The sequence below is a fragment of the Triticum aestivum genome, chromosome 2D (assembly GCF_018294505.1).
Source record: "Triticum aestivum cultivar Chinese Spring chromosome 2D, IWGSC CS RefSeq v2.1, whole genome shotgun sequence".
NCBI lineage: Eukaryota > Viridiplantae > Streptophyta > Magnoliopsida > Poales > Poaceae > Triticum > Triticum aestivum.
In genome coordinates, this window is record NC_057799.1 from 360,608,257 (window position 1) to 360,622,410 (window position 14,154).

Genomic DNA, 14,154 nt, shown 5'->3' on the forward strand with positions numbered 1-14,154 from the left:
TATCTCCGTGAGCTACCGGAACCGATATGTTGCCGTGGGACCATTTTCGGATTCGTTGCCGTGGCACCCCTTCCTTCCGCCATGGTGACCAAATGCTTCATAACATGCTCTTGTCCACGTTTTATAAAATTGATTAAAACTTGCATTGTCATCCGCATCATGATAACAACATTTAAAATGTCTACAATTGATGTTTGCATTAAAATGGCTAAATGTCATGAGGATTTTCCGAAAATTGTTGTTTGTTGTTCCGGCCTCATTTAAAATTGCTTAAATAGGTAGTTTCCTCATGCTTTACCTCTTGCCATGTTAATCAACATTTAATATTGTTGGGTACATGACCGAGAGAGAACTAAATAATTGATGTGGTGTTTCGTCAATATGCAACTCGTTGCATATTGAACTCCACTTAATTTGTAGTATTGTTTGTTGCACTTTGCCATGCATATTTAAACCGGACATGCATCATACTTGTTTGTGCATCATGCCATGTGTATGTGGTGGTTGTTTACTATGTTGTTTGTTTCTTTCCGGGTTGCTTCTCTCGTTAGCTTCGGTTTCTTTCCGGAGTTGTGAGGATTCCTTCGTCTACGTCCGTTTGTCTTCTTCATGGACTCGTTCTTCTTCCTTGCGGGATCTCAGGCAAGATGACCATACCCTCGAAATCACTTCTATCTTTGCTTGCTAGTTGTTCGCTCTATTGCTATGCCGCGCTACCTTCCACTTGCTTATCAAGCCTCCCAAATTGCCATGAACCTCTAACCTTTGTCACCCTTCCCAGCAAACCATTGTTTGGCTATGTTCCCGCTTTTGCTCAGCCCCCTCTTATAGCATTGCTAGTAGCAGGTGAAGATGAAGATTGCTCCATGTTGGATTATGTTTATGTTGGGATATCACAATATCTCTTATTTTAATTAATGCATCTATATACTTGGTAAAGGGTGGAAGGCTCGGCCTTATGCCTGGTGTTTTGTTCCACTCTTGCCGCCCTAGTTTCCGTCATACCGGTGTTATGTTCCTTGATTTTGCGTTCCTTACGCGGTCGGGTGATTTATGGGACCCCCTCGACAGTTCGCTTTGAATAAAACTCCTCCAGCAAGGCCCAACCTTGGTTTTACCATTTGCCTACCTAAGCCTTTTTCCCTTGGGTTCTGCAGACTCAAGGGTCATCTTTATTTTAACCCCCCCGGGCCAGTTCTCCTTCGAGTGCTGGTCCAAACCGAGCGATGTCCGGCGCCCCCTGGGCAACCAGGGTCTATGCCAACCCGACGTCTGGCTCATCCGGTGTGCCCTGAGAACGAGATATGTGCAGCTCCTATCGGGATTTGTCGGCACAGCGGGCGGCTTTGCTGGTCTTGTTTTACCATTGTCGAAATGTCTTGTAAACCGGGATTCCGAGACTGATCGGGTCTTTCCGGGAGAAGGTTTATCCTTCGTTGACCGTGAGAGCTTATAATGGGCTAAGTTGGGACACCCCTGCAGGGTATTATCTTTCGGAAGCTGTGCCCGTGGTTATGTGGCAGATGGGAATTTGTTAATATCCGGTTGTAGAGAACCTGACACTTGACCTTAATTAAAATGCATCAACCGCGTGTGTAGCCGTGATGGTCTCTTCTCGGCGGAGTCCGGGAAGTGAACACGGTTCTTGTGTTATGTTTGACGTAAGTAGGAGTTCAGGATCACTTCTTGATCATTGCTAGCTTCACGACCGATCCGTTGCTTCTCTTCTCGCTCTTATTTGCGTATGTTTAGCCACCATATATGCTTAGTGCTTGCTGCAGCTCTACCTCACTACACCATCCTTTCCTATAAGCTTATATAGTCTTGATCTCACGGGTGTGAGATTGCTGAGTCCTCGTGACTCACAGATACTTCCAAACAGTTGCAGGTGCCGATGATACCAGTGCAGGTGATGCAACCGAGCTCAAGTGGGAGCTCGATGAAGATCTTGTCCGTTGTGTTGTTTCTTTTCTTGTTGATCAGTAGTGGAGCCCAGTTGGGACGATCATGGATCTAGTAGTTGGGTTGTCTTCTTTTCTTTTGGTTCCGTAGTCGGACCTATGTGTGTACTCTGATTGATGTAAGATTTATTTATGTTTTGTGTGAAGTGGCGATTGTAAGCCAACTCATTATCCCATTCTTGTTCATTACATGGGATTGTGTGAAGATGACCCTTCTTGCGACAAAACCACAATGCGGTTATGCCTCTAAGTCGTGCCTCGACACGTGGGAGATATAGCCGCATCGTGGGCATTACAAGTGTTTCGCAGAAAAGGAATATCAAACGGAATCCAAACGGAATGAAACCTTCGCGAGGATCGTTTTTGGAACAAACGCAATCCAAGAGACTTGGAGTGGACGTCAAAGAAGCAACGAGGAAGTCACGAGGCTGGAGGGCATGCCCCCACCCTCGTGGGCCCCTCGTAGCTCCACCGACCTACTTCCTTCGCCTATATATACTCATATACCCTGAAAACATCCAGGAGCACCACGAAACCCTATTTCCACCGCCGCAACCTTCTGTACCCGTGAGATCTCATCTTGGGGCCTTTTCCGGCACTCCGCCGGAGGGGGAATCGATCACGGAGGGCTTCTACATCAACACCATGGCCTCTCCGATGATGCGTGAGTAGTTTACCACACACCTTCGGGTCCATAGTTATTAGCTAGATGACTTCTTCTCTCTCTTTGGATCTCAATACAAAGTTCTCCTTGATTCTCTTCGAGATCTATTCGATGTAATTCTTTTTGCGGCGTGTTGTCGAGATCCGATGAATTGTGAGTTTATGATCAAGATCATCTATGAACAATATCTGATTCTTCCCTGAATTCTTTTATGCATGATTTAAATATCTTTGCAAGTCTCTTTGAATTATCAGTTTGGTTTGGCCTACTATATTGATCTTTCTTGCAATGGGAGAAGTGCTTAGCTTTGGGTTCAATCTTGCGGTGTCCTTTCCCAGTGACAGCAGGGGCAGCAAGGCACGTATTGTATTGTTGCCATCGAGGATAAAAAGATGGGGTTTATATCATATTGCTTGAGTTTATCCCTCTACATCATGTCATCTTGCCTAATGCGTTACTCTGTTCTTATGAACTTAATACTCTAGATGCATGTTGGATAGCGGTCGATGTGTGGAGTAATAGTAGTAGATGCAAAATCGTTTCGGTCTACTTGTCGTGGACGTGATGCCTATATACATGATCATGCCTAGATATTCTCATAGCTATGCACTTTTCTATCAATTGCTCGACAGTAATTTGTTCACCCACCGTAATACATGCTATCTTGAGAGAAGCCACTAGTGAAACTATGGCCCCCGGGTCTATTTTCCATCATATTATTCTCTAGTCAACTAGTTATTTCTGTCGCCTTTTATTTTGCAATCTTTACTTTTCAATTTATACAACAAAAATACCAAAAATATTATTTTATTATCTTTATTAGATCTCACTTTTGCAAGTGGCCGTGAAGGGATTGACAACCCCTTTATCGCGTTGGTTGCAAGGTTCTTATTTGTTTGTGCAGGTACGAGGGACTTGTGTGTAGTCTCCTACTGGATTGATACCCTGGTTCTCAAAAACTGAGGGAAATACTTACGCTACTTTGCTGCATCACCCTTTCCTCTTCAAGGGAAAACCAACGCATGCTCAAGAGGTAGCACTATCGTACATCCACGTTGATGGAGACTTCAACCCACGAAGGGTAACGGTTGCACGAGTCCACGGAGGGCTCCACCCACGAAGGGTCCATGAAGAAGCAACCTTGTCTATCCCACCATGGCCATCGCCCATGAAGGACTTGCCTCACTAGGGTAGATCTTCACGAAGTAGGCGATCTCCTTGCCCGTACAAACTCCTTGGTTCAGCTCCACAATCTTGACGGAGGCTCCCAAGTAGCACCTAACCAATCTAGGAGACACCACTCTCCAAAAGGTAATAGATGGCGAATTGATGATGAACTCCTTGCTCTTGTGCTTCAAATGATAGTCTCCCAACACTCAACTCTCTCTCACAGATTTGGATTTGGTGGAAAGATGATTTGAGTGGAAAGCAACTTGGGGAAGGCTAGAGATCAAGATTCTTGTGGTTGGAATGGAATATCTTGGTCTCAACACATGAGTAGGTGGTTCTCTCTCAAAAAATGTATGCTGGAAGTGTAGGTATATTCTGATGGCTTTCCTCACAGATGAAGGAAGGGTGGAAGGGTATATATAGCCTCCACACAAAATCTAACCGTTACACACAATTCACCAAACTCGGTGGGACCGAATCAGAAAACTCGGTCAGACCGATTCAGTTCAAAATGTGAACGTTAGGCTTTACGGTGGGACCGACATGTCAACTCGGTGGGACCGATTTCATTAGGGTTAGGGCATAACGTAATCTCGATGAGACCGATTACTCAAACTTGGTGGGACCAACTTTGGTAATAAGCTAACCAGAGAGTTGGTCAGGCAAACTCGGTGGGACCGATTCGCTCATTTCGGTGAGACTGAAATGTTACAAAGGGGAAACAGAGAGTTTGCATTGCGAACTCGGTGGGACCAATCTCTCATCTCAGTTAGACCGAAATGTTTCGAAGGGAAACAGAGAGTTTGCAATCCCATCTCGGTGAGACCGAGATCCCTATCGGTGATACCGAAGTGACTAGGGTTTCTGGCAGCGGCTATGTCAAATGAACTCGGTGACGCCGGATAGATCAAATCGGTAGGGCCGAGTTTGACTTATGGTTTGGGACATATGTGGATATGAGAAAGTGGTTGAGGGTTTTTGGAGTATATCACTAAGCATTTTGAGCGAGCAAGCCATTAAGCAACACCTAATCCCCTTTTAATAGTATTGGCTTTTCTTATGGACTCAATGTGATGTTGGATCACTAAAATGAAAATGTAGAGTCTTGAGCTTGAGCCAATATGTGTCCTTTGCATTTTGAGGGGTCCACATTCCTAATCCATGCCATGCCAATCATTGAACTTTCTGAAATGATCATCTTTGAATAGCATTAGTCCAATGAGCTATATGTTGTTAGTAGTTACCAAAACCACCCAGGGATAGTTGTACTTTCAATCTCCTCCTTTTTGGTAATTGATGACAACATATAGATCAAAGCTTCGACAGATGATAATAAGATTTAAAATACATCGTCGCTTTGAGAAGTATGTGATAAGCAAGAGCTCCCCCTAAATTTGTGCATTATTTAATATTTGCTTTTGAATGCAAATGCACAATCTATTAGGATCATGGGTTACTCTTCCATGTCACATACATCTTGATGGAGCGCTCAAAATGATAGGAATTAAAGCATGCACTCATCACCAAGCAAAGTGAATGATCATATAGGGATATAAGAGATAATAATATCAAGCAAGCATTAAAGTATGATATGATCAAACACATGATCATATAAGTATCTCACATGCAGACATAGAGTATCAAACAAGCACACACAAAAGTTTCAACCAAATAGCAAGTAGCAAGAGAGACAAAGAAGCAAAACACTCTCTCTCGAAGCCTATGATCTATACATTTCTCCCCCTTTGGCAACAAGTTACCAAAAAGTTTGAAAATGCATAGTGCTATGCGTCTCTCAGGCTTGGTCTTCGGGAGGTGATGTAGAGAGAACTCCAAGGACGAAGGCATCAGTTGATGAAGCTGGAGCTGGTGGAGTGGCTGCTGGAGGTGGAACTGAAGCTGTTGCTGCTGGTGCAGATGAAGTAGCTCTTGTCTCTGGCACTGGCACTGCAGCTGACCTCTGACCTCTTGGCACTCGCTGAAAAACATCTGTAGTACCCTGTCCTCTCTTCTCCTCTGCTTCCTCCTGGAGCTGCTCAACTGCAGTCTGTATCTCAGTGACTTTCAGATCAAGATCATAAAACTTTGTTTCTATAATCCTCTCCAAGCTCTCCTGATTCTGAGTCAGGGTGGCCAAGCCCTTCTCAATCCTCAAAGTCGCTTGAATCAGATAGGATAACTGATCTTGTTTGCTCTTTAAGAACACCTGAGATGCCTCCTCAACACTAGGCATCTTTGCAGCTTTTTCTGCCTTTGCCTTTGCTCTCTTCTCTTGTGCTTGCACTGATGATGGTTCATCCTCATTCGTCACAACTGTGGTATCTTCAAATTCTGGGTGCAAAGGTAAATGCTTCTTGTCCAACAAGTAAGTGCCTGTGCCCATCTTGGAGTTGATGAGCACCTGGATGTGTGGAGCATACCCACATGATCTCTTTTGATCAGCAGCTGTCCTTTTGATTGTATCTACAATCAGATTCATGACTTTGAATTTTTTAGGAACATCAAAGATCTGCAACAAGTTGATGGAATGTCCTATGATCATCTTGTGATCTCCAGATTTGGGTAATAGTGTATGCCTTAAGATGGTGTTGATAGTAGGTAGACCAGACAATAAATAATGCACAGACCCAAACTTGTGTGTGTCCAAAGCTTTGTCTGGGATCTCCTTGTACATATTTGCCATAGAGTTGTGGTCTTTCTTCTTCTTGGCATACACATCCAAACCATCCTCATACTCTTCTGGGCATTGATCAACTTGGCCCACTCATCAACAGTAGATTGGTACCTTGTACCTTCAGACATCCACACTATTGTCCCAACTGGATAGAAATGAGTTGTAGAATAAAACTTCATAATGAGCTCATCATTCCATTTGGTAAGCTTCTGTCCAACAAACTTGTCAACTCCACAAGCCTTGAAGCTTTCATGCACTCCTGGGAAATAATCTTCATTCTCATCAATGAATGCCCAATCAATCCAATTAATATCATAGATAATTGGCTTCTTGTCAAGCAGAATAGTCTCATAGAAATCTTGTTGTTCTATGGTGTGGAACCTGTTGGAAATATGCCCTAGAGGCAATAATAAAATGGTTATTATTATATTTCCTTGTTCATGATAATTGTCTATTGTTCATGCCATAATTGTATTAACTGGAAACCGTAATACATGTGTGAATACATAGACCACAACATGTCCCTAGTAAGCCTCTAGTTCCCTAGCTCGTTGATCAATAGATGGTTATGGTTTCCTGACCATGGACATTGGATGTCATTGATAACGGGATCACATCATTTGGAGAATGATGTGATGGACAAGACCCAATCCTAAGCATAGCACAAGATCGTGTAGTTCGTTTTCTAAGAGCTTTTCTAATGTCAAGTATCGTTTCCATAGACCATGAGATTGTGCAACTCCCGGATACCGTAGGAATGCTTTGGGTGTACCAAACGTCACAACGTAACAGGGTGGCTATAAAGGTGCACTACAGGTATCTCCGAAAGTGTCTATTGGGTTGGCACGAATCGAGACTGGGATTTGTCACTCCGTATGACGGAGAGGTATCTCTGGGCCCACTCGGTAATGCATCATCATAATGAGCTCAATGTGACTAAGGAGTTAGCCACGGGATCATGCGTTACGGAACGAGTAAAGTGACTTGCCGGTAACGAGATTGAACAAGGTATTGGGATACCGACGATCGAATCTCGGGCAAGTAACATACCGATTGACAAAGGGAATTGTATACGGGATTGATTGAATCCCCGACATCGTGGTTCATCTGATGAGATCATTGTGGAACATGTGGGAGCCAACATGGGTATCCAGATCCCGCTGTTGGTTATTGGCCGGAGAACGTCTCGGTCATGTCAGCATGGTTCCCGAACCCGTAGGGTCTACACACTTAAGGTTCGATGACGCTAGGGTTATAGGGAATAGATATACGTGGTTACCAAATGTTGTTTGGAGTCCCAGATGAGATTCTGGATGTCACGAGGAGTTCCGGAATGGTCCGGAGGTAAAGAATAATATATAGGAAGTGAGGTTTTGGCCACCGGAAGAGTTTCGGGCGTCACCGGTAATGTACCGGGACCACCGGAGGGTTCCGGGGGTCCACCGGGAGGGGTCACCAACCCCGGAGGCCTGCGTGGGCCAAGTGTGGGAAGGGACCAGCCCCTAGGTGGGCTGGTGCGCCTCCCACAAGAGGCCCAAGGCGCAGGGAAGGGGGAAAGGGGAAAACCCTAGGCGCAGATGGGCCTAAGGCTCACCCTAGGGCGCGCCGCTCTCTCCCCCTCTTGGCCGCCCCCCTCCATCCAATCTAGGGCTGCCGCCCCCTAGGGGCGGGAACCCTAGAGGGGGCGCACCCTCCTCCCCTCCTCCTATAAATAGTGGGGCTTTTGGGGCTGCAGAAGACATGAGTCTCCCTCTCTCTTGGCGCAGCCCTACCCCTCTCCCTCCTCGTCTCTCGCAGTGCTGGGCGAAGCCCTGCTGGAGTGCCACGCTCCTCCACCACCACCACGTCGTTGTGCTGCTGCTGGACGGAGTCTTCCCCAACCTCTCCCTCTCCCTTGCTGGATCAAGGCACGGGAGACGTCACCAGGCTGCATGTGTGTTGAACGCAGAGGCACCGTTGTTCGGTGCTTAGATCGGATTCGGCCGCGATCTGAATCGCTTCGTGTACGACTCCACCGACCGCGTTCTTGCAACGCTTCCGCATCGCGATCTTCAAGGGTATGAAGATGCACTCCCCTCTCTCTCGTTGCTAGTTATTCCATAGATTGATCTTGGTGATGCGTAGAAAATTTTGAATTTCTGCTACGTTACCCAAGAGTGGCATCATGAGCTAGGTCTATGCGTAGTTTCTATGCACGAGTAGAACACAAGTTGTTGTGGGCGTTGATTTTGTTCAATTTGCTTACTGTTACTAGTCTTATCTTGATTCGGCGGCATTGTGGGATGAAGCGGCTCGGACCGACCTTACACGTACTCTTACGCGAGACAGGTTCCACCGACTGACATGCACTTGATGCATAAGGTGGCTAGCGGGTGTCTGTTCTCCCACTTTAGTTGGATTGGATTCGATGAAAAGGGTCCTTATGAAGGGTAAATAGCAATTGGCATATAACCGTTGTGCTTTTGCATAGGTAAGAAACGTTCTTGCTAGAAACCCATAGCAGCCACGTAAAACATGCAACAACAATTAGAGGACGTCTAACTTGTTTTTGCAGGGTATGCTATGTGATGTGATATGGCCAAAAGGATGTGATGAATGATATATGTGATGTATGAGATTGATCATGTTCTTGTAATAGGAATCATGACTTGCATGTCGATGAGTATGACAACCGGCAGGAGCCATAGGAGTTGTCTTAATTATTGTATGACCTGCGTGTCAATGAAAAATGCCATGTAATTACTTTACTTTATTGCTAATCGTTAGCCATAGTAGTAGAAGTAATAGTTGGCGAGACAACTTCATGAAGACACGATGATGGAGATCATGATGATGGAGATCATGGTGTCATGCCGGTGACGAAGGTGATCATGCCGCGCCTCGAAGATGGAGATCAAAAGGCGCAAGATGATATTGGTCATATCATGTCACTTTATGATTTGCATGTGATGTTTGTCATGTTTACATCTTATTTGCTTAGAACGACGGTAGCATAAATAAGATGATCCCTCACTAAAATTTCAAGAGATGTGTTCCCCCTAACTGTGCACCGTTGTGAAGGTTCGTTGTTTCGAAGCACCACGTGATGATTGGGTGTGATAGATTCTAACGTTCGCATACAACGGGTGTAAGCAAGATTTACACATGCGAAACACTTAGGTTGACTTGACGAGCCTAGCATGTACAGACATGGCCTCGGAACACAAGAGACCGAAAGGTCGAACATGAGTCGTATAGTAGATACGATCAACATGGAGATGTTCACCGATGATGACTAGTCCGTCTCACGTGATGATCGGACATGGCCTAGTTGACTCGGATCATGTATCACTTAGATGACTAGAGGGATGTCTATCTGAGTGGTAGTTCATTAAATAATTTGATTAGATGAACTTAATTATGATGAACATAGTCAAAAGGTCTTTGCAAATTATGTCGTAGCTTACGCTTTAGTTCTACTAAGATATGTTCCTAGAGAAAATTTAGTTGAAAGTTGATAGTAGCAATTATGCGGACTGGGTCCGTAAACTAAGGATTGTCCTCATTGCTGCACATAAGGCTTATGTCCTTAATGCACCGCTCGGTGTGCTGAACCTCGAGCGTCGTTTGTGGATGTTGCGAACATCTGACATACGTTTTGACGACTACGTGATAGTTCAGTGCGTAATGTTAAACGGTTTAGAATTGAGGCACCGAAGACATTTTGAAACGTTGCGGAACATATGAGATGTTCCAAGAGCTGAAATTGGGATTTTAGGCTCGTGCCCACGTCAAGAGGTGTGAGACCTCCGACAAGTTTCTTAAGCCTGCAAACTTACGGAGAAAAGCTCAATCGTTGAGCATGTGCTTGGATTGTCTGAGTACTACAATCGCTTGAATCGAGTGAGAGCTGTCTTCCAGATGAGATAGTGATGGTTCTCCAAAGTCACTGCCACCAAGCTACTAGAGCTTCGTGATGAACTATAACATATCATGGATAGATATGATGATCCTTGAGCTATTCGCGATGTTTGACACCGCGAAAGTAGAAATCAAGTAGGAGCATCAATTGTTGATGGTTAGTAAAACCACTAGTTTCAAGAAGGGCAAGGGCAAGAAGGGATACTTCATGAAACGGCAAATCAGTTGCTGCTCTAGTGAAGAAACCCAAGGTAGAACCCAAACCCGAGACTAAGTGCTTCTGTAATGAGGGGAATGGTCACCGAAGCAGAACTACCCTAGATACTTGGTAGATGAGAAGGCTGGTAAGGTCGACAGAAGTATATTGGATATACATTATATTAATGTGTACTTTACTAGTACTCCTAGTAGCACCAGGGTATTAGATACCGGTTCGGTTGCTAAGTGTTGGTAACTCAAAATAAAAAGCTACGAAATAAATGGAGACTAACTAAAGGTGAGATGACGATATGTGTTGGAAGTGTTTCCAAGGTTGATGTGATCAAGCATCGCATGCTCCCTCTACGATCGAGATTGGTGTTAAACCTAAATAATTGTTATTTGGTGTTTGCATTGAGCATAGACATGATTGGATTATGTTTATCGCAATATTGTTATTCATTTAAGGAGAATAATAGTTACTCTGCTTATTTGAATAATACCTTCAATGGTCTTGCACCTAAAATGAATGGTTTATTGAATCTCGATCGTAGTGATACACATGATCATGCCAAAAGATATAAGATAGTAATGATAGTACCACATACTTGTGCACTGCCATTTGAGTCATATTGGTATAAAACGCATGAAGAAGCTCCATGTAGATGGATCTTTGGACTCACTCGTTTTTGAAAAGATTGAGACATGCGAACCATGTCTATTGGTATATATGCATGAAGAAACTCCATGCAGATGGATCGCTTGGACTCACTTGATTTTGAATCACTTGAGACATGCAAATCATACCACATGGGCAAGATGACTGAAAGGCCTCGTTTTCAGTGAGATGGAACAAAGAGCAACTTGTTGGAAGTAATACATTTGATGTGTGCAATCCAATGAGTGCTGAGGCACGCAGTGAATATCATTGTGTTCTTACTTCACAGATGATTTGAGTAGATCCTAAGTATATTTACTTGATGAAACACAAGTCTGAATTATTGAAAGGTTCAAGTAATTTCAGAGTGAAGTTGAAGATCGTCGTGACAAGAGGATAAAATGTCTATGATATGATCATAGAGATGAATATCTGAGTTACGAGTTTGGCACACAATTAAGACATTGTGGAAATTGTTTCACGACTAATACCGCCTGGAACACCATAGTGTGATGGTGTGTCCGAACATCATAACTGCACCCTATTGGATATAGTGCGTACCATGATGTGTCTTATCGAATTACCACTATCGTTTATGGGTTATGCATTAGAGACAACCACATTCACTTTAAATAGGGCACCACGCAATTCCGTTGAGACGACACCGTATGAACTATGGTTTAGAGAAACCTAAGCTGTCGTTTCTTAAGAGTTTGGGGCTGCAATGCTTATGTGAAAAAGTTTCAGGCTGATAAGCTCGAACCCAAAGCGGATAAATGCATCTTCATAGGACACCCAAAAACAGTTGGGTATGCCTCTTGTCTCAGATCTGGAAGCAAAAGGGATTGTTTCTAGAATCAGGTCCTTTCTCGAGGAAAGGTTTCTCTCGAAAGAATTGAGTGGGAGGATGGTGGAGACTTGATGGGGTTATTGAACCGTCACTTCAACTAGTGTGCAGCAGGGCACAGGAAGTTGTTCATGTGGAGCCTACACCAATTGAAGTGGAAGTTGATGATAGTGATCATGAAACTTCAGATCAAGTCACTACCAAACCTCGTAGGTTGACAAGGATGCGTACTACGTCATAGTGGTACGGTAATCATGTCTTGGAAGTCATGTTGCTAGACAACAATGAACCTACGAACTATGGAGAAGCGATGGTGGGCCCGGATTCCGACGAATGGCTCGAGGCCATAAAATCCGAGAGGATCCATGTATGAAACAAAGTATAGACTTTGGAAGAACTACTTGATGGTCGTAAGGCTATTGGGTACAGATGGATTTTAAAAGGAAGACGGACAATGATGGTAAGTGTCACCATTAAGAAAGCTCGACTTGTCGTTAAGATGTTTTCCGACAAGTTCAAGGAGTTGACTACGATGAGACTTTCTCACTCGTAGCGATGCTAAGAGTCTGTTGGAATTATATTAGCAGTTACTGCATTATTTATGAAATCTTGCAGATAGGATGTCAGAACATTGTTTCCTCGACGATTTTCATGAGGAAAGGTTGTATGTGATACAACCAGAAGGTTTTGTCAATCCTGAAAGATGCTAACCAGTATGCAAAGCTCCAGCGATCCCTCTAAGGACTGGAGTAAGCATCTCGGAGTTGGAATATGCGCTTTGATGAGATGATCAAAGATTTTGGGTTTATACAAAGTTTATGAGAAACTTGTATTTCCAAAGAAGTGAGTGGGAGCAATATAGAATTTCTGATGAGTATATGTTGTTGACATATTGTTGATCGGAAATGATGTAGAATTTCTGGAAAGCATATAGGGTTGTTTGAAAAGTGTTTTTCAATGGAAAACCTGTATTAAGCTACTTGAACATTGAGTATCAAGATCTATAAGGATAGATAAAAAACGCTTAATAGTACTTTCAAATGAATACATACCGTGACAAGATTTTGAAGGAATTCAAAATAGATCAGCAAAGAAGGAGTTCTTGGCTATGTTACAAGGTGTGAGTATTGAGTAAGACTCAAGACCTGACCACGGCAGAAGAGAGAGAAAGGACGAAGGTCGTCCCCTATGCTTTAGACGTAGGCTCTACAGTATGCTATGCTGTGTACCGCACCTGAAGTGTGCCTTGCCATGAGTTAGTCAAGGGGTACAATAGTGATCCAGGAATGGATCACATGACAGCGGTCGAACTTATCCTTAGTAACTAGTGGACTAAGGAAATTTTCTTGATTATGGAGGTGGTAAAAGAGTTCCTCGTAAAGGGTTACGCCGATGCAAACTTTGACACTAATCTGGATGATTCTGAGTAGTAGACCGGATTCGTATAGTAGAGCAGTTATTTGGAATAGTTCCAAATAGAGCGTGGTAGCTGCATCTAGGAGATGACATAGAGATTTGTAAAACACACACGGATCTGAAAGGTTCAAACCCGTTGACTAATAACTCTCTCACAAGCGAGATATGATAAAACACCATGGGTGTTGGATTCATTGCAATCACATAGTGATGGGAACTAGATTATTGACTCTAGTGCAAGTGGGAGACTGTTGGAAATATGCCCTAGAGGCAATAATAAAATGGTTATTATTGTATTTCCTTGTTCATGATAATTGTCTATTGTTCATGCTATAATTGTATTAACTGAAAACCGTAATACACGTGTGAATACATAGACCACAACATGTCCCTAGTAAGCCTCTAGTTGACTAGCTCGTTGATCAATAGATGGTTATGGTTTCCTGACCATGGACATTGGATGTCATTGATAACGGGATCACATCATTAGGAGAATGATGTGATGGACAAGACCCAATCCTAAGCATAGCACAAGATCGTGTAGTTCGTTTGGTAAGAGCTTTTCTAATGTCAAGTATCATTTCCTTAGACCATGAGATTGTACAACTCCCGGATACCATAGGAATGCTTTGGGTGTACCAAACGTCACAACGTAACTGGCTGGCT